We start from the raw sequence: 26,987 nt of genomic DNA, 5'->3' as shown, positions 1-26,987 counted from the left end.
GAATCGCGTGATAAAATTGAAAGATGTATGATATTTCAAACCGTCATGTAACGGCTATTGGCGACCGCTTTACCGCCATGTCGACAAAGAAAAATTCGAAAAAACTAGACTTACACAGCATAAAAAATCTACCAAATATTATTTCTAAACAATTAATAGTGCTTTACATCTTAATTGTATCAATTAAAGAATTATAGAAACAAATTAAAAAATAAATGTACGTAAAAATTTCGTCCATGGTGTGGAGCAGTTGGTGTACATGCGTGCGCGAATCGAAGCTATATAACCGACCGGCTTGAGCGTCAATCGGTCAGTTGCTCCGGGATCGCCTTGGTGTGCGCGTCTGTTTGTGTTGTTCCCGCTCCCCCCCAACCTTGCCGCCATTTTGAAGAAGAGCACCTGGAGATGGAAGCTGCTAGTCTCCAGCCGAAGATAAGTACTCTGTATCAAATGTTCTCGCTATTATGCTATCGAAAGCTATCGCTCGCTTGTCGCATTCGGTTCGCAACAATTCGAACGGGAAGCTCTACAGGCGCGGCACGACCAACCGCATGGCGGTACTGCACAACAAAACCGGTTTGACGGGCGCATTTAGTACACTATTGAAATACAGCACAACTAGTGCTTTTCCGAATTTTTAGCCACCGAGATATTATATCTATCGACTATCACGTGCTTTATAAGCAGTTTGCGTCTTATACGCCGTTGCGATTCTCGGGCGCGCCATTTTTTTTTATTTACGCATCAAACTGGCGCGATCGATTATTTGGTCGCGCATGCACACGACAGAAAATCGCTAGTGCGTATAGAGCCGTACAGTTTCTGTCGCGCGGAAAAAAGATGGCGCGATCAATAACCGCAGGTGCGGTTAAGTTATGTTTCATGTGCAAACATGCATAACTAATCTCGAATCGTCACGCTACCCGGTGTTCTACAACACCTACGCTAACCTCTACGTCCTTTGTTCAAGAGGACAATTATTTATTTCACAGATTGTTCCAGAATATTTCGTCGCGGCCATTTTAAATATGAGTAGCCGTCGCTATTCTACATGATTTCTACTTGGTGTTTATAATTTAAAATTGTCCTTTTGTCTTTTTTTATGTTTTACAGAGGGAGTTCCTTTCAAAAACATTTTAAAAATCGTTGGATTCTTATTTCTGCCTAGATTGAATCTCCCGCCCCCCCATTCGTGGACTTATAATACCAATTCAAATGATACTTGAAGTATGCACTTCTATCCATTAATAGTTTTTGGAAGCGCGAACCTGCATACAACACATCTCGCGCTAGGGACTTACTGGGGGTATTTTGGTCTTTATATTCATCGACTGAAGTAGGGCTGCATTAAGGGTAGTTTTGCGCCCCCCACCTCCTTATAAATTAAAAAAGCTAACATTGTTCACCTCGCTTATCGAAAACCAAATAAGATTTTCGCGCCAATTAGCTTCACTTAGGCGCGTCCGCAGTTCAGTGAATAATGGATTCTGCTTTTTTTTTAATGGATTTATACAATAAGATATCAATTTCATCTTCAAAACGATATTTTGAAGACGTTTGATTGATTTGTTGAATAGCTGATTTACAATTTAGTAAAGAAATATTTTCAAGAGGTATGCAGTTTCCATTAAATGAAGATCTTAGTTCTAGGTGGTTTAGTAGCTTCAGGTATATTGATTTAACCTGTCGGCGATTGGGGTTATTATTATATCCTCCATGTGATCTGATGTTTCCTAATAGCAACCCAATATGCTCCTGGCTAAATTTATAGGTTGGAATGAATTTTTATCATTTTTAATCCTATATTATATTACTTGCAAAGTTTTATTTTTAGTTTCGATCAATTTTTTTTATCTTTTGAGTTATTTTTACTTCCGTTACTCCATTTATTTTCTTTGTGGTTTCCGTTCTGGTGGTTATTTTTAATGAACGTAGATGATCTGTAGCGTCATCTATATATAAATTTGAAGATTTCATTTTTATTTTATTTTACAAGAATCACCCTTTGGTTATTTTCTCGCCATTATTTAATTTGTGTTGCGAATTGCGAATCTAAACCAGTTTTGTTATTCCATAAAGTTGAGCTACTATCTCCGTTTCAGTGTATGCCGTATTTCGTCGCACCACACATCTCTTCGCCGGCCATTCTTGGTTTGGGTAGTGCCGGGTCATTTTCGGCTTACCTCGACATTTGTGTCAAATCAATAAAATCAGTAGAGAGCTGCACCGCGGACGAGGCACTCGATATTGATTATGAGATCTTTTGTATATAGAAATGCTCCATTCTCAGAATAGTTCTCCATTATTGGGACGCTATTGGTACTTGTGAAGTTCGCCGGCATTCCGCCAAGTTTTCACCTAATTGGCGAATCTTCGAGATTTCTTATATCGCTTACTCATCATTTCAGCATCATTTAAACAGTCTGCTTGGTTGTTATCTACCTGATAAACAACGTCCTCTTCTGCAGCCGTGTTGATTCTTCCTGATTTCAAGATACATTAGTGTTTTTGGATACATTTTTCATTTGTTTTCTCGTCGCTTCGTGATTAGATGGAATTCTGTGTATTATCCTGGCTGGGCTGGTTGATCCAAGTTGCGTTAGTTAACTTGTGGTTTAGTAGCTTCTAGTATATTGATTTAAACTGTCGGCGATTGCGGTTATTATTATATCCTCCATGTGATCTGATATCTCCAAATAGCAACCCAATATGGTGGCTAAATTTATAGGTTGGGATGAATTTTAAACATTTTTGATCCTGAATTATAATTATTATACATTCCGTTACTCCATTTATTTTCTTTGTGGTTTCCGTTCTGGTGGTTATTTTTAAAGAACGTAGATGATCTGTAGCGTCATCTATATATAAATTTGAAGGTTTCATTTTTATTCCCCTCAAATAATGGATGTCTTGATTTCGAGACACCCCTCCACCAAACAATCTCTGAATAGGGTGATGTTTTAAGTCGACTAACTGTAATTTCAGTTTATATCTGAAAGGGTTTTTGTATACATGCATGAAGAGGTTTATCGCTGAATTGAAGTGCCTTCGAAACCTCTTCCCAGTTATTTTTACTGTGTCGAATCATGGCGTGATATCCAATCCACAGTTAATTTTTGAAATATTTCGAAGCATTGTCTTTGAATTTTGGCATACACCCATAGATATGTCCATAGATGCCAAATTATGCGGAAGTCTAAGTTGATTGATAAAATAATTCATTTTCATTTAAGAAGTCGGGGTGTATACAGCCGCTGACCCTGTGATTTGGAATTACCGAATGAAATATATATTTTTGTTCTGGGATAGGTAACAGGTGTTCCATCCTCACTTTCATAATTAAACATTCGTTATGTCGACGTAATGTTGTCTATTAATTCTTTTCTAGTGGTTTATAGAATTCTTTGGTGTTATTCTTTTCGCCTATTATATCTATTTTCTATAGTTTTTTCTTTGACATTGTGAAACAAAGCATTGACTCCAGCTTGGTGTTCACACATTTCCTAGATATCCGATATTGCAAGTACTACAACGTTCTAATCTAATATCTACCCCGTATATTGAATTTGGATTTTTTTCACTAGGAACAATGTAGATGAAACCATTATCACATTTTATGAGATAAAAGGTTGTAAAAGTCCCTTTTTAGCTGCATTTCTACCATGTGCTAATAAATCAACTGAGCGGTCCTTATAATACCGGTTCATTTCAACGCAAACATAGTTTATAGTATCTACTACATTGAAAGCTTTGTCTATTTAATACAATGTCCTTAAAAATCCGAGCAGTTATCTCGGCGTAGTTGTTTGTTTGATTGCCACGTGTAAAATCTCCATATGCAAAGCACCAAATCTCTGCGTACCGAATAATTTTCAACATATTTAATCCACTATAAGTATTTTAGGCATATTTCAGAATTATTTAAATCAATTAAAGCCATTTCGGCTTTATAGTTAATATTTACAATTGATTCTTTTCAATAATTTATATTGAGAAGACCTCGAAATCGCTTGCGAAATAACATGGGCTTGAGTCCTTAAAAATACCACTTAGAGCTGAGCGTTCAGCATTAGAATCGTCGGTCAATAATATACCGAGGATTAATATCCTAAGTTCCTACGCAGTAAGATGGTTCTATGCATTTGATTTAGAAGCATTAAAAATGATTTTAGACCAGCATTTCGTATTGTTCCATATTACAACAATCACCCTTTGGTATTTTTATCGCCATTATTTAATTTGTGCTGCGAATTGCGAATCTAAACCAGTTTTGTTATTCTATAAAGTTGAGCTACTATCTCCGTTTCAGTGTATGCCGTATTTCGTCGCACCACACATCTCTTCGCCGGCCATTCTTGGTTTGGGTAGTGCCGGGTCATTTTCGGCTTCCCCCGACATTTGTGTCAAATCAATAAAGTCAGTAGAGAGCTGCACCGCGGACGAGGTCATCACTCGTTATTGATTATGAGACTTTTTGAGACATGAGATCTTTTGTAAGTAGAAATGCTTCATTCTCAGAATAGTTCTCCATTATTGGGACGCTATTGGTACTTGTGAAGTTCGCCGGCATTCCGCCAAGTTTTCACCTAATTGGTGAATCTTCGAGATTTCTTATATCGCTTACTCATCATTTCAGCATCATTTAAACAGTCTGCTTGGTTTTTATCTACCTGATAAACAACGTCCTCTTCTGCAGCCGTGTTGATTCTTCCTGATTTCAAAATACATTAGTGTTTTTGGATACATTTTCCATTTGTTTTCTCGTTGCTTCGTGATTAGATGGCATTGTGTATTATCCTGGCTGGGCTGGTTGATCCAAGTTGCGTTAGTTAACTTGTGGTTTAGTAGCTTCTAGTATATTGATTTAAACTGTCGGCGATTGGGGCTATTATTATATCCTCCATATGATCTGATGTCTCCAGATAGCAACCCAATATGGTGGCTTAATTTATAGGTTGGGATGAATTTTAAACATTTTTGATCCTGAATTATAATTATTATACATTCCGTTACTCCATTTATTTTCTTTGTGGTTTCCGTTCTGGTGGTTATTTTTAATGAACGTAGATCTTTGTGGCTGCGTTTTAACGATAGTTTATAGGGAGTGCCACTCCCTTAACCTATCCATCGAACGTGTTGTATGGGATCGGACTCTCGGTGATGTTTGTGGTGCGGGCTGGCGGCTGCTCGCTTGTGGGGTGTTTGTCGATCTGGAACACTAAGCAAAATTAGTGCAACATCTGTGGGATACTGTCGGGGTTAGTGTGTTAGTGGGTGGTTAGCGGGTATGGACCGTTTGGAGGTGGTTGAGTCTGGTTAATTAAATTGGGTGCTATACCCATCTTCAGAATGTCGATGGGTCTTTGATTGGACGTGAGTTTGGTCACACTGAGGGAATTGATCAGGGGATTGTCTATTTTGCCGAGAGACTTGAAGTAGTTCACGGCAAGTTTGTGTACGTGTTTGTCGAGGTAGTCAATGCTTAGGTCATTGTGAATTATAGTGTTTCTTGTGTACCAGTCGTAGTTGCCCGTGGCACGCAAGAATTTGTTTTGAATTGTCTGTAGTCTGAGTATGGATCTGTTGGAGATGGTAGTGTGAGCCCACACGGGGCTCGCGTACGTGATTTGTGGGCGGATGATGGATTTATACAGCAAGCATTTGTTTTTAAGCGAGAGCTTGCTGTTTGGTTTGCATAGTGGGTAAAGCTTTGACGCAACTGCCCTAGCTTTACGCACCGCGTTAGTGATGTGGGGTCTCCAGGTTAATTTGCGGTCGATTATTACCCCCAGGTAGCGGGTAGACGTGGTCCAGTTGACTGGTTTGTCGTTTATAATGACTGGCTTGGCTGGTTTGCACCGTTTTTTACGTCTGGAGAAGAATATTGCCTGACTTTTATCCGGGTTGATTTTCATCAGCCATTTATCGTACCACGCTACCAGTTGGTCCGAGTACTTCTGGAGGGCGAGCGAGACTCCCTTGGGGCCGACGGAGCTCGCTAAGATGGCCGTGTCGTCGGCGTACTGTGCGATGTTTGTGTACCTATGTGTAGGAGTGGGTATGTCGTGTGTGTAAAGGTTGAATAGCGTGGGGCCGAGGATGGAGCCTTGGGGTACCCCAGCGGAGATGCCTCGCTGAGTTGATATGCGGTCCTTGAGTTTGACCTGAAATCTCCTTTCTCTTAGGAAGGATGCGATAGAACGTATTGAGTGGGGGGTGATGTTGGCGGCAATCATTTTGTAAAGGAGGCCAGAGTGCCAGACTTTATCGAAGGCTTTGGAAATGTCTAGGAAGATTGCTCCAGTAGACATGTTGTGGTCGAAACCGTCTATAACGGTTTCAACAACTCTGTGAATCTGGTGAACGGCAGAGTGTTGGGGTCTGAAGCCAAATTGTGTTTTGGGAAGAAGGTCAATATTTGCGATTTCGCTGTTGAGATTTGAGATTAAGATCCGTTCCAGGATCTTACTCAGTGAGGATAGCAAGCTGATGGGTCGGTAACTTGTTGCGAGGGAGGGGTTCGAGTAGGGTTTTCTGATGAGAATGACATTGGCGAGTTTCCATTGACTCGGAAAGTAGCAGATTCTGTTGGTGGCATTTAGTATTGCCGTGAGTGCAGCGATGGCTTTTTGAGGGAGTTCTTTTAGAGCTTTGTTGGAAATTCCGTCAGGGCCAGGGGCCTTTTTGGCGGCGATAGTTTTGATGATGTTTAGGACTTCAAGCGGCGAAGTGGCGACAATGGGTACTGGGGCTGGGTTTTCGAGGTAGCTGTTGACGGAGCTTTCAACCATTTGGCAAAAGTCACTTTGCAGGTTGAAGTTTGAGAGAGAGAATTGGTCCTGGAGACTGTCGGCTAGGGCTTCCGCTTTATCGGCGGTGGAGTAGACGAACTTATCTCCAACTTTGATCCTGTCGATCCTGTTGCCGTTGCTTCTGAAGATTTTTGACAGTTTCCAGAAACCGTTATGTCCGTCTTCTAGCGCTCTGAGTTTGGTATCCCAGTTGTCGTTTCGTAGTTGCCACAAGGCATTTTTAACGTCTTGTTGAAGTCTGTTCATTCGCTGTTTGAGGATTGGGTCCTTGTACCTTTGGAATGCCTTCCTAGCTCTATTCTTAAGGCGAATAAGATCGCGAATGTCGGGGGGTAAAGCTTGCGGGTGCAAAGGGGAGTGGGGTGTGGTGGTGGTGCTGGCGTCTAAGGCTGACTGTATTTCATCCGTGAGTATGTTAATAGCGGAGTCTATTTCTTGGGTGGTGTGAATTGAGTGGGGGTAAGTGACGGTGTGGTGAAGGAGAGTTGAGAATTTCTCCCAAGATATGGTACTTCGGAGGATGGGGTTTATAGTTACGGGTGTGTTGGTGAGTTCTAGTATGACCGGGTGATGGTCGGAAGAGAGATCATTTACTACAGTCAAGGACTGCGCGCCCGGAAAATTTTGAGTAAGAACGATGTCTAAGATATCAGGTCTACCTTTGAAGTTAATGGGGATTCTTGTGGGTTCGTCTGGGGCCGTGACGGAAACTTTTGGGTTTGAAAGTTGGGAATAACTTAAAAGAATTTTTCCATTATTGTTAGTGGCTTGACTGTTCCATCTGGAATGTTTGGCGTTAAGGTCGCCTGCGGCAATGGTGGCTTTGTTAGTGTTGAATATTTTGTCCAAGTCTGTGGTGAGTAAGTGTTGTTTTGGTGGGTTGTAAACTGCGTGGAGGATGAGTGGGGTGCCAGTGTTAGTCCAAACTTCTACCGACGTCAGTTCTATCCCTGTGGTGATCGGCCGCGGGGCCAAGTTGTGTTGAATTGTGTGTTTGATGAATATGGCAGTGCCGCCGGCGGCTTTGCCTATTCTGTCGTTTCTGTATGTGGTGTAGTTTGGGAAGTTTAGTCGATTGCCAGGTTTGAGCCAAGTTTCGTTTACTAGTGCGATATCAATGGAGTGTTGGAGCAAGAATTGCTCGAATTCGACACGCTTGCTGAGTATGCTGCAGGCGTTCCAGTAAACGATCTTGAGGTAGCAAGTCATTTTTTATGTTGTTGGGTGAGCATGAGCAGGATGGCATTTATCGAGTCAATGGACTGTTCGATTTTGCTCATCCGATTTGAAAGGTCTTGGTTTGGGTTCCAGCTAGTGTTGATGTTGGGTTGTTGGGTGGGAGGGGTTAGGGGAGGGAAATTTGAGTTTTCGTGTCTATATTGCGGTACGTTGGTCTTCGTTGGTTGGGGGTGGGAGGGGTTGGGGTTTCGGGGTTGGCGGGAGTTCTTCCTGCTTTTGTTGTTGGGATTTGAAGGGCAGCCTCTGTAGCTGGAAACGTGAGGGCCTCTGCAGCTGGTGCAAGTTGGAGTGGAGGTTGTTGACACACAGTCAGTGGTCAAATGGGGTCCTGCACATTTGATGCACAGGGGGGCGACATGGCAGTTGTAGGAGCCGTGGCCAAAGCCTTGGCAGCGGTGGCACTGCGGTACAGTATCACCACGGCGAAGTGATTCGATGCGAACCAGTTGGCCGAAGATGCTGGAGAGGTTGAACAACTTCTTCCCCTCTTCGTCACGTGTGGTCTCGACAGTGAACATGGGCATGTCGCGCTTGTCACGTCGTGATTTCATGACGGTGGCTTTACTGGCTTTGTAGCCAAGATCGGCCAACTCGGCGAGGACTTCTGACTCGGAATAGTTGGGGCTAATGCCTCTAATGACCAGTTTGAGCGGTTTGTCTTCCGTTAGAGGGTGGGCATAGAATTGGAATTGTTCTTCTTGGAGCACTTTTGTGATTTGGCGGTAATCATCGATGGTGCATGGTGTGATTTTGACTCTGTTTTCAGAGTAGACGGCTGTGAATTTGAGGTTACGTCCGTCGAGTTTCCTTTGAACTACCTTGTAGTCCGATGGCAACCTTAGAAAGATTGGAGCAACTTTAGGTTTGGGAAGCACATCCGAAACGGTGTTTCTGGATGGGTGAGCGGGGCTTATGGTCTGGGGGGGTGTACGAATTTGAGGCGTGTTTGCCGACGGTGTGCTGAGGGCCGCTTGTTGGGTGGGTGTGTTGTGAATTGGACGCTTCTGGATATGTTTCCGATTTCGGATGATGCCAACAGGGAAGGAGTAGTCCTCCGGTAGTGGTGCAGGTGTTTGTGTAGGTGCAGGTGTTTGGGTAGGTGTGGGTGATTGTGTAGGTGTGGGTGGTTGTGTGGGTTCGGGTGCGGCTGCTGATGCGGGTGGGGACTTGGCAGCGGAAGTAACCTCCATTTTATTAGACTGCACGGAGTCGGAATCGGAGTCGAAGTCGGATTCCGCGAGTGCCGCGTATCTGTTGCTGATGGGTGGGGTCGACTGTGATTGTGTGTGTGTGGTGTTGAGTGGGCTCGTCATTCTACGCTTACCGTTTTTGCGTGGTGACGTCTGAGGGGATGTGGCCATATCCTTCGTCTTTGTGGTCGTCGTCGTCGACTGGGCCTGCGACATGTTTGACGCGAGGTTTCCCAGTTGGGCGGAGTGGGCTGCTTGGTCAGCTGCTCGTTGGGCTGCGTGAGTCGCGATTAACTTTTTGAGGGAAGCGTTTTCTTCCCTCATTTCTTGGTACGCCTTCACGAGTTTTTTGAAGTCATGTTCAGTGAATTTATGCGTTTTAGCGCTAGTGTCACTGCCACCACGGCCATCACGCCGCACACTGGCCATCTTGTGGGTGGGTTTTTTTTTGTTTGTAGTGTCACTGTCACTTGTCACTTGTCACTGTCACTATCACTTTTGTTTATTTGGCTGTTGCTAGGACAGCTTCTCATTCCCAGAGGGACGCGTTCGGAGAGTCGAGCGGTAGTTACATCGCGGTTTCGGCGACGCAGCTGTTATAGACAGCTGTTTGTGCGCGGGTAACGACAGCGCGGCGGGACACGTCCGAGCACTGCGGGCGCTGGGCGCGGACTCCCGGATGCCACCGTTCGAGAGCGCAACATACTTATAAATATTCAGCGCTCAGCGCATACACGTTATGACACGTAAACATGTATAGTCATTGGTCAAGGAGTCGGGTGCAGCCATTGGCCGCAACGCCCGACTCCACCATTGGTCGGCGTTACCATGACGTCACCGGTCTACATAACCCCCTTCTTAAGAGAGATCGTCCCGATCGACCCATTAATTTAAAGTTACACTTAAACAATTACAAAACAGTTACATACAATTACAGTTGCACTTAGTTATAACTACAGTTAATATTCGACGGCCTTATACCTTGCGAGTCTATCCAGGTGCACCACCATTAATCGGTTTGAGCCGTCGAATTCCCTGCGTATCCTATAAACTACGTCTCTAAGTTTGGTCACTATGGTGTACGGTCCTTCCCACAGCGATTGCAGCTTTGGTGAAAGCCCTGGAGTCTTGGCAGGGTTGTACAGCCATACTCGGTCACCTGTTTCGTACGCCGGTTCGGTTCTGCGGACGTCGTATCGCGTCTTCATACGGCTATTCTGCATCCGGAGGTGGGCTCTGGCGAACCGATGTACCTTGGCCATGTCTTCGGTCATCTTCGTGGTATACCGGTGTGGATCCTGAGGTTCGCTGTCTGGTGGAGGGCCCCCATATAGTAGGTCCGCCGGCATGCGCAGTTCTCGTCCGTACATCATGGCTGCTGGTGATGCTCCTGTTGCATCGTGTTGGGCCGCTCTATATGCCATGAGGAAGTGCGGAACCAGCGTGTCCCAGTCGTCCTGCTCCTCGTTGACGGACTTCGTCAAGTGCGCCCGCATGGTTCGATTGAGTCGCTCGACCATTCCATCGGACTGAGGTCGGTATGGTGTTGTTCTCGTTTTGTGTACGCCCAGCCGGTCCAGTGCCTGACGGAACAACTTCGACTCGAAGTTTCGTCCCTGGTCAGAGTGCAGCTCGTTCGGGACGCCTAGCCGCGTGAACACTTGTTCTACCAGGGCGTCTGCTACGGTCTCTGCCTCCTGGTTCGGTAGTGGAATCGCTTCCGGCCACTTCGTGAAGTAGTCCATAGCCACCAGTATGTATCGGTTTCCTCGTTCGGTGGCCGGGAGTGGACCCAGAATGTCGACTGCCATTCGTTGTAGTGGCGTCCCCGAAAGGTACGGTTGAAGTGCCCCGCGATTCCTTCGGTGTGGTCCGTTGTGGGCCCCGCACTGTGCGCATCGTTCGCACCACTGGGTGACGTCGATTCGACACGTCGGCCAGTAATATTTTTGGCGCACGTTTCGGTACGTTTTATTGATACCGAAGTGGCCCCCCGTGGGCGCGTTGTGCATCTCCCACATGATTTCGGGTATCTTCTCAGTCGGCACCACCAGCTGCTTTGTGTGACGTGTTCCCGCGGTGTTCTCCCATCTCCGGTACAGCTTACCGCCTTCCACCTCCAATGCGTCCCATTGGGTCCACAGTATTTTAAGTTCCTGCTCCTCAGCAGATACTGTTTCCCACGGTGGTCTCGTTCCGGCGTTCTTCCACTCGACGATTTTGTCGATCGTCGAGTTTGTCATCTCGTTGGGCAAGATCCCTACGAGGGCTACTCGTGCTTCCGGTTCTTCCGCACTCCATCTTCTCTGCTCCGCTGCCGCATGGCATGCAATCGGTGTGCCCTGTCGTCTGAAGCGTTGTGCCAGCTCTTCCGTCAATTCGTCGTAGCTCAGCGTCGATGGCAGCTGACTGGCGATTGATTCTTCTCAATAATTTATATTGAGAAGACCTCGAAATCGCTTGCGAAATAACATGGGCTTGAGTCCTTAAAAATACCACTAAGAGCTGAGCGTTCAGCTTTAGAATCGTCGGTCAATAATATACCGAGAATTAATATCCCAACATCCTACGCAGTAAGATGGTTCTATGCATTTGATTTAGATGCATTAAAAATGATTTTAAACCATATTACAAGAATCACCCTTTGGTATTTTTCTCGCCATTATTTAATTTGTGTTGCGAATTGCGAATCTAAACCAGTTTTGTTATTCTATAAAGTTGAGCTACTATCTCCGTTTCAGTGTATGCCGTTTCATTTTCGGCTTACCTTGACATGTGTCAAATCAATAAAATCAGTAGAGAGCTGCACCGCGGACGAGGTCATCAATCGATATTGATTATGAGATCTTTTGTATATAGAAATGCTCCATTCTCAGAATAGTTCTCCATTATTGGGACGCTATTGGTACTTGTGAAGTTCGCCGGCATTCCGCCAAGTTTTCACCTAATTGGTGAATCTTCGAGATTTCTTATATCGCTTACTCATCATTTCAGCATCATTTAAACAGTCTGCTTGGTTTTTATCTACCTGATAAACAACGTCCTCTTCTGCAGCCGTGTTGATTCTTCCTGATTTCAAGATACATTAGTGTTTTTGGATACATTTTTCATTTGTTTTCTCGTCGCTTCGTGATTAGATGGAATTCTGTGTATTATCCTGGCTGGGCTGGTTGATCCAAGTTGCGTTAGTTAACTTGTGGTTTGGTAGCTTCTAGTATATTGATTTAAACTGTCGGCGATTGGGGTTATTATTATATCCTCCATATGATCTGATGTCTCCAGATAGCAACCCAATATGGTGGCTTAATTTATAGGTTGGGATGAATTTTAAACATTTTTGATCCTGAATTATAATTATTATACATTCCGTTACTCCATTTATTTTCTTTGTGGTTTCCGTTCTGGTGGTTATTTTTAAAGAACGTAGATGATCTGTAGCGTCATCTATATATAAATTTGAAGGTTTCATTTTTATTCCCCTCAAATAATGGATGTCTTAATTTCGAGACACCCCTCCACCAAACAATCTCTGAATAGGGTGATGTTTTAAGTCGACTAACTGTAATTTCAGTTTATATCTGAAAGGGTTTTTGTATACATGCATGAAGAGGTTTATCGCTGAATTGAAGTACCTTCGAAACCTCTTCCCAGTTATTTTACTGTGTCGAATTCTGGCGTGATATCCAATCCACAGTTATATTGAATAGGCTCAAGTTGAGCTTCACGCTGCTTACCAGGACACTTGAGCAGGTAGTGTTGTGATCCCTTTGTAGGGATCCATATCTGAAGAGGGTGATGGTTTGTCTTTGTTTCTAGATGCCTAAATTTTTGAAATATTTCGAAGCATTGTCTTTGAATTTTGGCATACACCCATAGATATGTCCATAGATGCCAAATTAGGCGGAAGTCTAATTAAAGTTAAGTATCATTGCAAAAGCGTTATACTTAACGCCATTTTTAAGGCAATTACAATACAAATATTATATTACTTAACCTGCTAGCAATTTTTCGGTATTTGGTTAAAAAAATATGAGGAACATCAAGATATTTTCAATTAGGATGTAGATATTTTCCATGCTTATTGAATGCTAGTATGTACAAGAACCCATTTCTCGATTGCGAGTAGACTTTTTCTTTTTAATACGCACCCGAATGTCATGTCTTGGGAATTCATTTGGGTAGCGTCTGGCATGCTATATTTGTATTTGAATTCAAGATACCTTTCAAAATTCAAGTTATCATCTGCCAGGAAGGGAACGTTCAACGGACATGAATGCATGTAGTTGAGCTTATTTTATTTCCAATAACGGTTTGTTTTGGGATTAATATTTACATAAATTGAGATACACGATATGTTTCGAATTGTAAATACAAGTGACTGGGTTACACATCACATGTTATTACACAGCGTATACGATGGGTGTTGACATATCTCCTCAGTATTGGACATCTAAAATTCCGGGTGTTTATTTAAATATTAAGAACGCAAGTACTCTTTATAATACTTTGCGTGCGGTTATTTTCTTTTATATAATATTTTAGAATGGTAACTAATGTGTTTCCACGTTATATAAGTTATTCCTCTTCGATAAGTCTCGAATCGGTTTCGGCTTTGAGACCTTGTAGGGCTTTCAAAAACTTCCATATATTTGGAAATTGAGCTGCAATTGTATATCCCACCTTCATATGAAAACCTTCGACTTCGTTATCCGTCGTATCGTAGTGTTCTGATTTTCGGGCTCCGACATCTATCGCAGTTACCCGAGGTTCACGTCTTTATAATTCCGATCGAATCTAAGGTCAAATTTTCTCACTAAATAAGACGGATTTATTTTTACTTTCCATTTTTACTGCTTACAAAAAATTCTGGATCTTACGCCAAATGCACTGCCCGAAGTGAAAAAAGCAGAGCTTAATCTCCACTCCGGGGAAAGCAATTTGGGTGGCGTTTATTGCGGCCAACTCCAAATCGGAGATGATGACTTGTGACATCAGAAATACTCCATTTGAGCTGGCAAAATTCTTGATTTCCATAAATGCCTTCACGTAAGCCGTCTGCGTCTTTGATGTCATTAGTATATAAATCAAGGGTAAAATTCTACCATTCGCTTGCCCAACCTTCGAATGGATGGTGTATAATTGGTAAAAGATATTGGGAACCGTCTTGAAAGTGCCGTCCATAATACAATAGGTTCCCTGCGCTAATCTGCTCAAATTGGTCACCGTTGAGAATATTAGTATTCTGCCATTCTCGAACTCAGTCACTCACCAGAAACGGTTGCTGGTTGCATGTGCCTTTTACTGTTTGCGGTTCTTTTGGTTATTTCGGTTGTTTCGGTTCTTTCGGTCTCTGAGCTCTCCTTACTCTCCCTATAGTGGAACGTAAAGCGCTCACAGAAGGCATTAAATTACAATACAAATTAATAGTAAATTAATTTTGATCTACATGGAATTGGGAATGCTCTACTAATGGTGAAACACAGCTTTCTCGTTAGCATTCTTCAGCTCTTTGATTAACAAACTCATCTGGAACACCACACTGTTCCAGACCTCCAGCATTTTCTTTTTCGCTTCGCTTCGGCGAAAATAAAATTTCGCTTCGGCGCAAATTATTCGTAAATGGCGCTTCCATGTTTCCATTTGGGAGTCATGCTATGGTAGTACTATATATGTACTACCATATAAAAAACATTAAATAAATCCAATCCTATAATTGGTACGAGATGGTAAAGATTATATCTAACGTACATATGCTCGCACTTTCTTGATAGCATTCTCCATTTTAGGCGATTGCTTGACTGTATAATATGCTCATTTATACAGTCTGTATAAATGAGCTTATAATATGCTCATTTATACAGTATGTATTATGATGCTTGTAAACGGTCCGCCAAATAGTCACTGTTGCACATTAAAATAAACTTGTGTACATAGAATCTGCAAACAGATTAAAAATTCGAGTTAACATATGTACATAATACATAATATTTGAAGCAAGACTAACCTTACAGTCCCGGCAACTAAGACAGTATCACAATGCTCCTGTTCGACATACTGACGATACATGTATTTCGAGAATATCGTTGCATGTTTCCATTTGGGAGTCATGCTATGGTAGTACTATATATGTTCTACCATATAAAAAACATTAAATAAATCCAATCTTATAATTGGTACGAGATTGTATAGATTATATCCAACATACATATGCACGCACTTTCTTTAGGCGATTCCGAGTCTGATTAATGTGCTCATCTGGAACACCACACTGTTCCAGACCTCCAGCATTTTATTTTTCTTATCCATTACGATAATGGATAAGAAAATTTCGCTTCGGCGCAATTTATTCGTAATTGGCGCATGCATGTTTCCATTTGGGAGTCATGCTATGGTAGTACTATATATGTTCTACCATATAAAAAACATTAAATAAATCCAATCTTATAATTGGTACGAGATTGTATAGATTATATCTAACATACATATGCACGCACTTTCAATGGTAGAAAACAAATGTATGGCAAGGCCTGCATTGAGACCGAGCGTTGTCTGTGTGTGCTTGTTGAATGTTCTGTTTTGAACAATATGTCCCTAGGCTATATTCCGTTTATAGGCAGAATTGTAAATATATATTTTACAATTTTTCTCTGATGCTTTTGGCGAAACGTTTTTTAGAAGTTCAAAAAAGGATCCAACTTATTTCAGTTAACGATAAATATTCGTAGTCTCCCTTACATTTGCCCATACATGTTTGGAACTACTGAACATTATTACTGTGTATTAAAATTAGAGAACACAGTCTGTATTAAGTGTTTTACTCTTGAAATTCTCTTTGTATAAATCGTGGTTGTTTCAATTTGAATTGGTATATAATAGGATGATTTTTTGCCCATACATGTTTGGCACTATTTGGATTTGCTGTACCAGGCTATTTATTTGCTGTGATTTCTTATTTGACAAATTGTGTCATTCGTAGTCCGTAACATTTTCGATGAGCGATGACTCAATATGTCGCACTGAATATACGTGGCACGATTTACTGAATCTACATATTATATTTGTAACGTGCGCGAGGGGTTTTAACGAAAATCGTAACCTAATAAGAATCGAGGTGTACAATTCAACTCATGCGATTTTCAACAGGTCCTGCTGAGAATACGCAGTGAATATTTTCATCATCGATAATTTTCAACAAATTTTTGGCGCACCGAAAACTCCAGCTTCTAATTAATGTCATGAAACATTTTTAAAACAAGATATATTGTTAGCTAGTCCATCCGCTGTAGGAACACACCTATGTAAAACGCACACGCTGCCCCTTTCAATAGCATTTAGTACGTACAATGTTCTGTTGTCTACGAATTGCCATTGGTCGAGGGACAGTGAAGCGGACAGCATGTACGTTTTACCCAAGTGGCTTTCTACAGTGAAACAACAATAGCAGTTGGTATATTCATTCGTCAGTTGATTTTGACTGGACTTGCTCTCATGTAGTCGGTCGAGTTTTGGCTGTTAAGTCTAACAAACTAGTGCACCCTCGAGCAACTTTAAGGCCGCGGACGTTGATGGTTGATTTTAATCAAAATCGTCATCGACGGGTCGTTGTTTGCCGCCGAATGCAGCCGCCGGGGTGTGCTGAAGATCTTCAGGAGATGAGAATCGCCACTTCCTTTTGTTTTTAAAATTATGCCGTGGACGGGTTGGCTATAATCTCCCGGGCCCGGTGTTTCAGGTGGGAGCTTGGGTGGTCCATCTCATTGACGAGCCTCCTTATGATCTCGACTGTTGCAACTATGAAGAGTAAGTTTGTCATCTAAAACGACTTATTTATACCTCCATACTATTTGTCGTAGAAATATAATATGTATTTGTATTTCAATCATTGTAGTGAAATGATCATTCTTCTGCGCGCGGTGCTTCAAAAATAATTGAATTTTACATTTTTATTTTTGTGTAATGAAGTTGAAATGAATTTTATCTGTTCCCGGACTGTTTGCACAGGATGAATAGTCCATCTTGATTCTCTTTTTTTTACAAGCATTTAAAATTTCCGTTATGATAAAACTCGTGCACATTGCAAATATGATTCGTGTATAAGTATCCTTAAAAAATAGGGGTTAGTGGCAAAAATAAAAAAAAATCCTAAAAATTCTGGGCAACTCGTCATGCTTTTCTCGAATGACGAATTTTTTATTGCTCTAATTTTTTTAGTTCATACCATTCGGAAGACTTTATTGTAATATGAGCATGAAAAACGACGGTCCATTTTTATTATCATCGGGATATTTATTCATTGTGATTTGAACTGGATCAGTTTTAATTAAATAATCTATAATTTTACCGTCACGAAAATCGTGCCAAGCACCACGTTCCGATAATTAGTTGCTTGTACTTTACACGCTTTACATCCGCTGCTCCATCTGTTATCTAATAATTCCGTCTCTAACGCATCGTTGTTAACGGAACTTATTGTTTAATAAAATTATCGTCGCGTTCTGGATACATTTGCTGAAAAGCCTAGCTAAGATTTTATTTCGGGGAGCTTCCACAATTAAGCAAATCAATGGGATTATGATTCTCTCCTTGGGGTTTTACCGTTCTTTGCAGTTTTTAGCGCGACTTCCACTATTGGTCGTTTTCGGAGCAGAAAATCGTCGTCGTCGTCGTAAACTATGTTTACTCCTTCTAATTGTGATCTATAATCTGATTGCGATCATCTGGTTTTAGCCTAAGAAAAGATCCTGTTTGCATTTTTTCAAGCTACGGTTTTTCTTAATAGTATTTTCTATTAGGTTACTGTTAAAATCCCTATTATGCCTCGTTATTCTTTAATTTCTTTATTTACTGGATTGTAGTCTTGGTTTTGAACTCTACTATACTCTGGTTTTGAATACATTTCCAATTAAGTATAGCTGTTTTGTAACTATCATAAAAAAATTCTTTTTTTTAATCCTTGATAGGCAATCGGCATTCGAATTTACGATTCATGGTCTATGTTTAACCGTTTTGTCGAATTCTTCGAGTTTTAATCTCCATCTGACTTATTTGGATCCAGGTTGTCTATAATGTTTTTATTTGGTACATCATGCAAACTTTCAAATATTAGGATGGTCAGCCGATACCTGTGTATGAAAACGGCGATGCCAGCCTTTTAAAAAATTGTTGGTTTTTGGAAGACCATCTTGCACACCTGCAAAGCAGTTCCACATTTCGTGTGCGAAATATGGCGGACGCCGCTGATGTCCTGATTGCGGGCGGCCGATCCACGTATCTTTGAAGTAGTTGACGACACGCTGGATCTCTTCGGGGAATGTCGATGTATTGACCAAATACTCGAAAGTGGGAACTACTTCGTTTGCCGGAACGAACGCCAAAGTCGGTAGCAATTAGAGAGTCAGTGCGAGCTCTGGATCTTCTCGGTACCTTATTTGTAGGCCACTTTCTTGTATCCGTCGGAATATGCATTGACTGAAATGGACGAAGCAGCCACGATGCACAGTAAGTGGTAGCTCGGTTCGGATGGCATTTATGACTGCTACTTCAAAATCAGTCATTATTGTTCTTGGTGACGGATTTGAGCCCGGAAGCAATTTTTTCACTTCTTTAAACAATGTGACGTACGTCTGCTGCGTTTTATTTGGTAATAAAGCATATACATTGGTATCGCCATATTGTTTTCCAAGCCGTGCATGGTAAATAAAATAAAATAAAAAAATGATGATACCACTTTGAATGTACCATCTCCGTACCAATGTATCAACATTGCCAGCAAATTTAAATTTCTTAATGTCGAAAATATCATTATTCTGTTTTGAACAGGCCCAAAGTCGAACATTAGGAAATTTTCCCCGGTTTCGGTAACTGTGTATTCGTGTGGTAAGACGATTTCTTCTCTTGTACTAGGGTTCGTTGGAACTCCTTCTTTTCTTGTCCTCGCGTTTCTAATGGTTCTTTTCATGTTTGATATGGACGGCAATTGAGCTGCCACTGCATTTCGCACGCCAGAAAATGCTCGAAACAGCAGGAAATGGGGTGGATCTCTGTTCTCTTACGGTCTCCATTACTTTGTCTGCTTGTAGCTTTGCAGCATGTCTAAGGTGGTTGTGGTCATCTTTGTATGGAAAAATTCGATCATCGGTAGTTATAACTCTGTCGCGGCACGTGAATCTACTATATTTATCACATTTTTGCTGGATCGTTTTGTCCTGAAGGAGCAGGTAGTTTTCGAAGCACAATTATATCTGGTTGATCAACATGTGGTAGTTAGTGCCTCCATTCGAATTTAGGTTAATATCTCTAATTTTGTATGCTCCCAAATAATTGTGAAGACAGCATGCTGCCAGAATTAGATTATCAACCATATCCGTGAAGTGGTATTGCTCTTTCAAACACTCTCCATCTTGATACCAAAATTCTCCACTCCTTCTTGCGCGAGAAAGCCTGTAATTAAAATTTTTTTTGGTTCATTACCTCTTATTGAATTTCTACTGTAAGGCCGTAATAGATACCGCTTTAGCGGAAATGCTTCGTCTCTACTACTATAACGTATGGGAGAGGTTCAGTTCCTGGAACTAAAGGATTGTCTTGTGCGATTTAGCTAAATTTGATTTGTCAAAAATACCTCCATCGCTGTTTCTTCCATATGCACCCACATCTATTGGCAAAAACTTATATTGTGCGTCTACTAACGCCAGTAATACGATTGAATGATTACCTTTATAATTGTAAAAATTGGACCCGGCATTTTTTGGGCAGCGTATATTTATATGTTTGCCATCTAATGCACCCACACAATTGGGAAAGTTCCATAGAGCATCGAATTCTGATGCCACCTCTTTCCATTTTTCTGCGGTTGGTTGTAGCAATACTGTAGGTTGTAATTTTTTCCAAATTATTGCACTGACTCCTTTACAATACCCTCTTTTACAACACCCTAGTTGAAAAATGTTGAAAAACCTAGTCGATAGCTAAAGCCGATCGATCGAAATGAATTTCCCGTTATCAGATACCTGAAAAAGGAAAACATAATCACTGATGATGTTATATTATTATGAATGTGATATCAAATTAATTTATTCACATCAATAAAATCACAATGAACTGTAAATGATACGTTCTTGAACTAGTACAATTATTTATAATGTTTTAGATGGAGATACCATTAATAATACTGCAGATTGTTTATTCTCCCAGAACAGTGAAAATGTACCTAAAAGAAGAATACAGTGGACTAGAGAAATTCGCCAGAAAAATCGAAAGGCTGAGAAAACATATCTAAATATAAGGGACAACCTGTGTCTGCAAAAAACCCTAACATGTGACTCCCTTTACATCATTTAAATGTACTTTTGTTACATTCATAATGAACATTTCAAGAAAATATACATATAATATGCAACTTTTATTTGTGCTGAAATGTAACATGTCAAAATTCAATTCTTTCATTTATACAGTTATATTGTATGGCTCAATCACTCCATAAAACTTGAAATAATTCATACCAGTAATAATTCATTTAGAATATTGTACTTTAGAAAAATGCCAAATTCACTATTTTATTTAATGTAATAATTAAACACTAGGAAAACTTTCCTGCAGTTCTCACCAACACAATTTACTTTTCTTTATTAAAATATATATTTTTTTATTAATTAATTTATTTATTTTTAACTCCGCCAGTGAGGTTGGGAAACTTTGTTAACCACTTTACTGCCGGTCCCAAGCCCGGAAAAAGGAGGAGGGAAAATCTGTTTTCAGTTATTTTTTCTAGGGGCGCCTAGAGGAAAATTGCCTGAGGGCGTCAGCCAAAGTGTGTAAGACCTGCACTGGCTAGACAGTAGGGATCCCAAATGTTCGTCGACTTCAACTATTCGAATATCGAATAGTTAATCAAGAGCTATTCGAATATATTCGAAAATTGCAAAAAAAAAAAAGGTAATTGCATATGTACCAAGCATAAATTTGAATGATTGATCTTATCATAGATGCCATTGAATTCCACCTCGTTTTTACAGCCAATAATAATTTCAATTTTTTATTTTAAATATCGTATTATTTTCATTTTCATATTTTCATTATTGCGTATTCATTTTCTTCATAATCGTCGGCTTCTTCGTCATCACTCTTTTCATATTGATTTTGTGAATTTAGTTGATAAAAAATATATATACACGAATAATATTCGAATAGTTGATGAAATATTCGAATAACGAATGGCTGACAAATCAGACGAACAATTCGAATACTCGAATATTCGATTCGGATCCCTACTAGCCAGCATCAACACTTCACTCTGGATGATTGGAAAGTGGTTATATAATTTTAATAAAATTTTTGTAAAAATAGTCTAATATTTACAAAATCATTAATATGTGTGCCTTTTTTCAGGTATAGATATTTTTCCGACGAATCTTCCATTCAAATTATTCGGCGAAGGGTGGGTGAGAGCCATAGTTCATAAAATCAAAATTAGTATTAGTGAAACCTAAAACAATGTAATACTTAAATTATGGGAAAAGCCGAAAAAAAAATATTCGAGTTCCGCGAACGAAGATATGGGTGAACGAACGAACGGTAATGGCTAGAACGCCGCGTCAATATACGAGCTATCGGTGAACAAACGGTCTGTGAAAGAGATGGCCGCATACGTAATAGCTAGCGCGCCTCGTCAGTATACGAGATCTTGGTGAACACACGGCTGAGAAAGAGATGGCCGTATACGTAATGGCTGGAGCGCATTCTCGGTTTACGGAAAATCTGTGAATGAGTTGTTGTGTCACCCCCTTTTTTCAGGTATAGATATTTTTCCGACGAATCTTCCATTCAAATTATTCGGCGAAGGGTGGGTGAGAGGGTTACTAGAGCGCGGATAGAGACCGTGCTTTTTCCAGGAATCGGGGCGGTTTGGCTCTATTTACAAAGCTAGAGTCCAAAAAAAAGGTTCGCTGAACCTTTAACAATGCATTTACAACAATTGAACAATGAACGGCGCGCTCTGGGTCCGCTCTTTAATAATGACTATTAGAGCTGGACTGGCAAAGTGGCTCCTGTCTCTAAATTAATGACCAAGGGAAGACGCTCAGGTTGCATTTCTATTGTCAACCTTTTTTTTGCTCTTTGTCTGACAATAGCGCTGTTCGACAAATGACGACTTTTTTTTATTCGGGGACAAGATATGACTTTATTATAGATCTATGCCCGGTGAACACAAATTTGGTAATTAAAAATGTTGATTGGCTAGAGATTCGGAGATGTTTGTTGAATCGCGCGATTTTTCTATATCTGGTGTTCGGTCAATGTCTCAAAATCTGTCGATTTCCTGTTCAAAATGAATATTGGAATCTATAGTCATGATTAAAGCCTGGACCCAGAAGGTGCCGCGTATTGTTCAAAAGTTGTAAATCCATTGTTAAAGGTTTGCCGAACCTCTTTTACAAAGGATTTACAACAATGGAACAATGAGCGGCACCTTGGCTATCCTACCTCTAGTCATGATGTTAATGATATTTTCTATTGAAACATGTTTATTGGGATAGTGTTCTGGCCACACTATTTTTTGTTTTCGTTTAAAAGGGTTAATTAGAAGTGTACTGAATTTTAAATCGGTAAAATTGCGAGCTGAAAACTCGTACTAGTATTAACACGAATCTGAATTGAATTAATAGGGATAATATATTAAATTGTCTTTATATGAGAATTAAATAAAATTCCACTAAGAAAAATCATATTTCGACTATTCTTGTGGATTGTACTGTAAACCATGTTGGCTTTTTGCTGACAAAAAAAATATTCCTCTTGGTTTGAAGGCATACAAGGCTGGAGATGACTTTAAAAAAAAAATGCAATTCACGAAAAATCTAAGTACACACTAAATCCTGTTTTACTTACGATTTGTGGACAAATTAATGTCAAACTAACATTGGCTAAATGTAATTTGGCATTTTGAGGCCATCAAGAAAATTTCGTGTCTTTTAACAATCTGGAAATTTTCTTTCTTTCATTCAACTTCTGGCAACTTATGATCCACTTTTGTAATCATTGATAGCCAAACATAAAGCAGGTTCTGTGACTTTTTTGAGCGCGACAATACACAATGAAATCATCCAATTAATTTCGACACAAATAGAAAATGCAATATTTACTTCTATAACCACTTTCCTATTCAATCATTTTATTTTATTTCATACCAGGAAGGCATTACAGGTAAAACCCCAATGCGCCTTCCTGGCCAAATTACAAACAATACAGCATTTTTTATTATATACATAAGTCGCTAAATTACGAGACACTGACTTAAACTCGACAATTAACGAGACATCTATGAATTGTACATACATTTTTATTGTAATATTTACATTAATCATACTCAAATAGTGGTGACATAGTGGGTAGGAAGGATTTTTAGCCAATTTTTAATCGGGAATCGTTTCAACAATGAAATCAGAGAAAATCGGCAAACTCTGATAGGAAACGATCAACCAGGAGTCACAAATCCTGGTCTGACCAGCAGCATTACAGATATACTCAGAAAAATTCTTTTCAATCGAGGTCAGCTCAAGGGATCGAACTCGGCGCCTCTCAGTGTTAAGCAGAAGCTTAACGACCGAGCCACGCTGCTGGCTAATTGACGGTACTAAAGATTTAAGTAAAATTGAGCAAGTGAGTGTTGTTTTTCGATAGATTGTTCAAAAAGATCAAATTCAACGTCCAATTGATGTCGAAATAAAGTAATCGTTCGTGGGGTTTTTTAATGTTAAAGACAGAAGCGCAGAGGGTTTAAAAAATATATTTTGGATCTGTTGACTAGATATTGCGAAACGTAGAGGACAGGGTTACGATGGTGCCAGGGTAATGAGTGGTGCATACAACGGTCTGAAGATAACTGAACTCGAACCAAATGCTCGTTACGTTCACTGTGCTGCTCATGATTTAAATCTCTTTATAAAAGATACCGTACGCTTCTTATTTTTTTGATGTGGTTGAACAAATTTATAATTTTTTCGCTGTCAGCATTAACAGGTGGGACTTTGTGAGGAGAATTCACCATTGGTTACTTTAAAAAAAAGATTGAACCCTACTCGTTGGTCGGCAAGATTAGATTCCATCAATGCACTTCGTTGTTCACATACAGACATACATAGATATTGAATAACATATATAGGGCCTGACGCTATAAGAAAAATGCCCTATTTTGCATGTTTTTTTAAAATTCGTATCACGCCTTAATTTAAAAATATAAATAATCTTTTTTAATCGTAAAACATGTTAAATAGTTAAAATCAAATAATAAAACCAAAAAAACTTGTGTATAGCTTCATGTAATTAAAAAAAATCGAAAACATGAACAATTGAAAGTGATGCGATTTCTCTGCATCTTACTGTACATAGATATTGAATAACATATATAGGGCCTGACGCTAGGGTTTCTGGACTCGACCCGACCTGGACCCGAACCCGTCGGGTAATGGACCTGAAACCCAGACCCGAGACCCGGGACTAAAAACCATCGGTTCCGGGTAACAAGACATAATTTTTTTTTAATTAAAAATATTTTTTTAAAATCAAAATGCGTTATAAAATTTAATTTTTTAACAAAATATAGGCGAAAAACAAAAATGGAATAAGCAATTCGAAATATTGTAAGTTTAAATTTTCTTGCCTTTTAAAGTACATACATATGTATGTATGTAAAACGTTATTTTCGTACGCAAATAATTTCTTAGAATACCGCCAAGGATAATAAAATTCAATGGGGCATATATGGATGCACGTCCGTCTTCCATCAGAAGATCCGTATAATCTTGGGCTCGTTCGTGTCATCGGATCTTGTACAGCAACGAACTTACTTGAAGCAGTTACTAAACATTTTAAATCATTCAAAATAGATTACCAGAAACATATTGTTGCATTTATTTGGCAATTTTTTTATTTCACCTCGTTTATAAGGATTTGTTTTCTATTTCAATATTTTTATCTAAACGTACTAACTCGAGCGGTAATTGCAATTTAAATGCTTTCGTTTTTGTTGCTCAGTGTTATTATAGTCACATTAAAATCTATATGATAGTTTATAGTAATTAAGGCTCATTTCGTTTATCAATAATTTAATAAGGTATATTTTTACTAATTAATATCTTTCGCTTTTGTAAATTCGAAACATACATATGTATAACGAATTATGTTTACATCAATAACTGTCATCCAGCGCCCATCTGTTCATCTAATGTATAATTTCTTTAATAATATTTTATACGTATAAAATATTACAAAGACCTTACAAGAAATTATATATTTTCAAATATTTGGACCGAATGAACGAACTCATTCAAAACGTTTTTTTTACTATGAGTGGCAGTTTTATTGCCTAAAGATAAATAATACCGCGCCTCAGGCTAGGCTACAGATGCTCTGCAAGTCGTTTTGATAAAAGAGTTCTCAAAACGACTTTTGACAACTGTTTCTCGAACTACTTTTTTTCTTGATTGTTTTACATGACATGTTATACATACATATGTAAGGTTTTTCAACGGGTTTTTGCGGTATCATAAATTCATGGCCCTCAAATTTGGTTTAAAATAATGCAATGACGTAAATGATTTTATACCCTTTATCCTTTTATTAAATTCAAATTATTCTGAAATGGTTTTCATCGTTTTTTCAAAACCTCTCCAATAAAATAAACGTTTTTTATTCCAAAAAAAATGGCAAAGTTTCAAAGCGATCGGAAAAGTTTTAGGAGGTTCGTCCAAAACTAAGATAAACCTTGTAATTTACAAATGTTATAATTAGCATGGAAATAATTTTTTCAATGTATGTATGTGTTGTATGAATGCATGTACATACATACATATGTACATATGTTATTTTGAAAATTTTCAATTTAATATTTATTTTCATTATTCATCAATGAAAAGTAAATCAAAAAACTTTATTAATACTATTGTAACGTTACATAGAGAGACGCCCCGTAGACCGGTGACGTCATGGTGACGCCGACCAATGGTGGAGTCGGGCGTTGCGGCCAATGGCTGCACCCGACTCCTTGACCAATGACTATACATGTTTACGTGTCATAACGTGAATGCGCTGAGCGCTGAATATTTATAAGTATGGGGCGCTCTCGAACGGTGGCATTCGGATCCTGACCTCCACCAGACGAGCAGCAATAAAGACTTGGAACCTGCCTGCGTGTTTTCTTGTACCTCGACCTGACTCCACTTACCTTTGAATACTCTTCACTATGATTTGATGAATATACTAAATACTGGCGATTCTAGAATTGATTTAATGTTGAGAGTTACAAATTTTACACGTTTTGGATTTTCGTAAGATTAAAAATAAGCACCAATACCTGTACCGGTATACAAAAATGATTATTTTTTGTATACATATATGTCATATCTTTAATATACCAGACATATTATTGTAACGTTACATAGAGAGACGCCCCGTAGACCGGTGGCGTCATGGTGACGCCATGGTGACGGGCGTTGCGACCAATGGCTGCACCAGACTCCTTGACCAATGATAATACGTGTATGCGCTGAGCGCTCTATGATATAAGAATGGTACGCTCTCGATTCATTCTCGGGGCATTCGGATCCTGACCTCTACTGGACGAGCAGCAATAAAGACTTGGAACCTGCCTGCGTGTTTTCTTGTACCTCGACCTGACTCCACTTACCTCTGAATACTCTTCAATACAATATACAAACTCCGGTTTAAGCAGACGAAAAGGTAAAATTAA

Source organism: Arctopsyche grandis, unplaced genomic scaffold, assembly GCF_051622035.1.
Source record: "Arctopsyche grandis isolate Sample6627 unplaced genomic scaffold, ASM5162203v2 HiC_scaffold_27, whole genome shotgun sequence".
In the NCBI taxonomy this organism is placed as follows: Eukaryota; Metazoa; Arthropoda; class Insecta; order Trichoptera; family Hydropsychidae; genus Arctopsyche; species Arctopsyche grandis.
The sequence above is the reverse complement of the archived record's forward strand: the minus strand, read 5'-3'. Positions refer to the sequence as shown.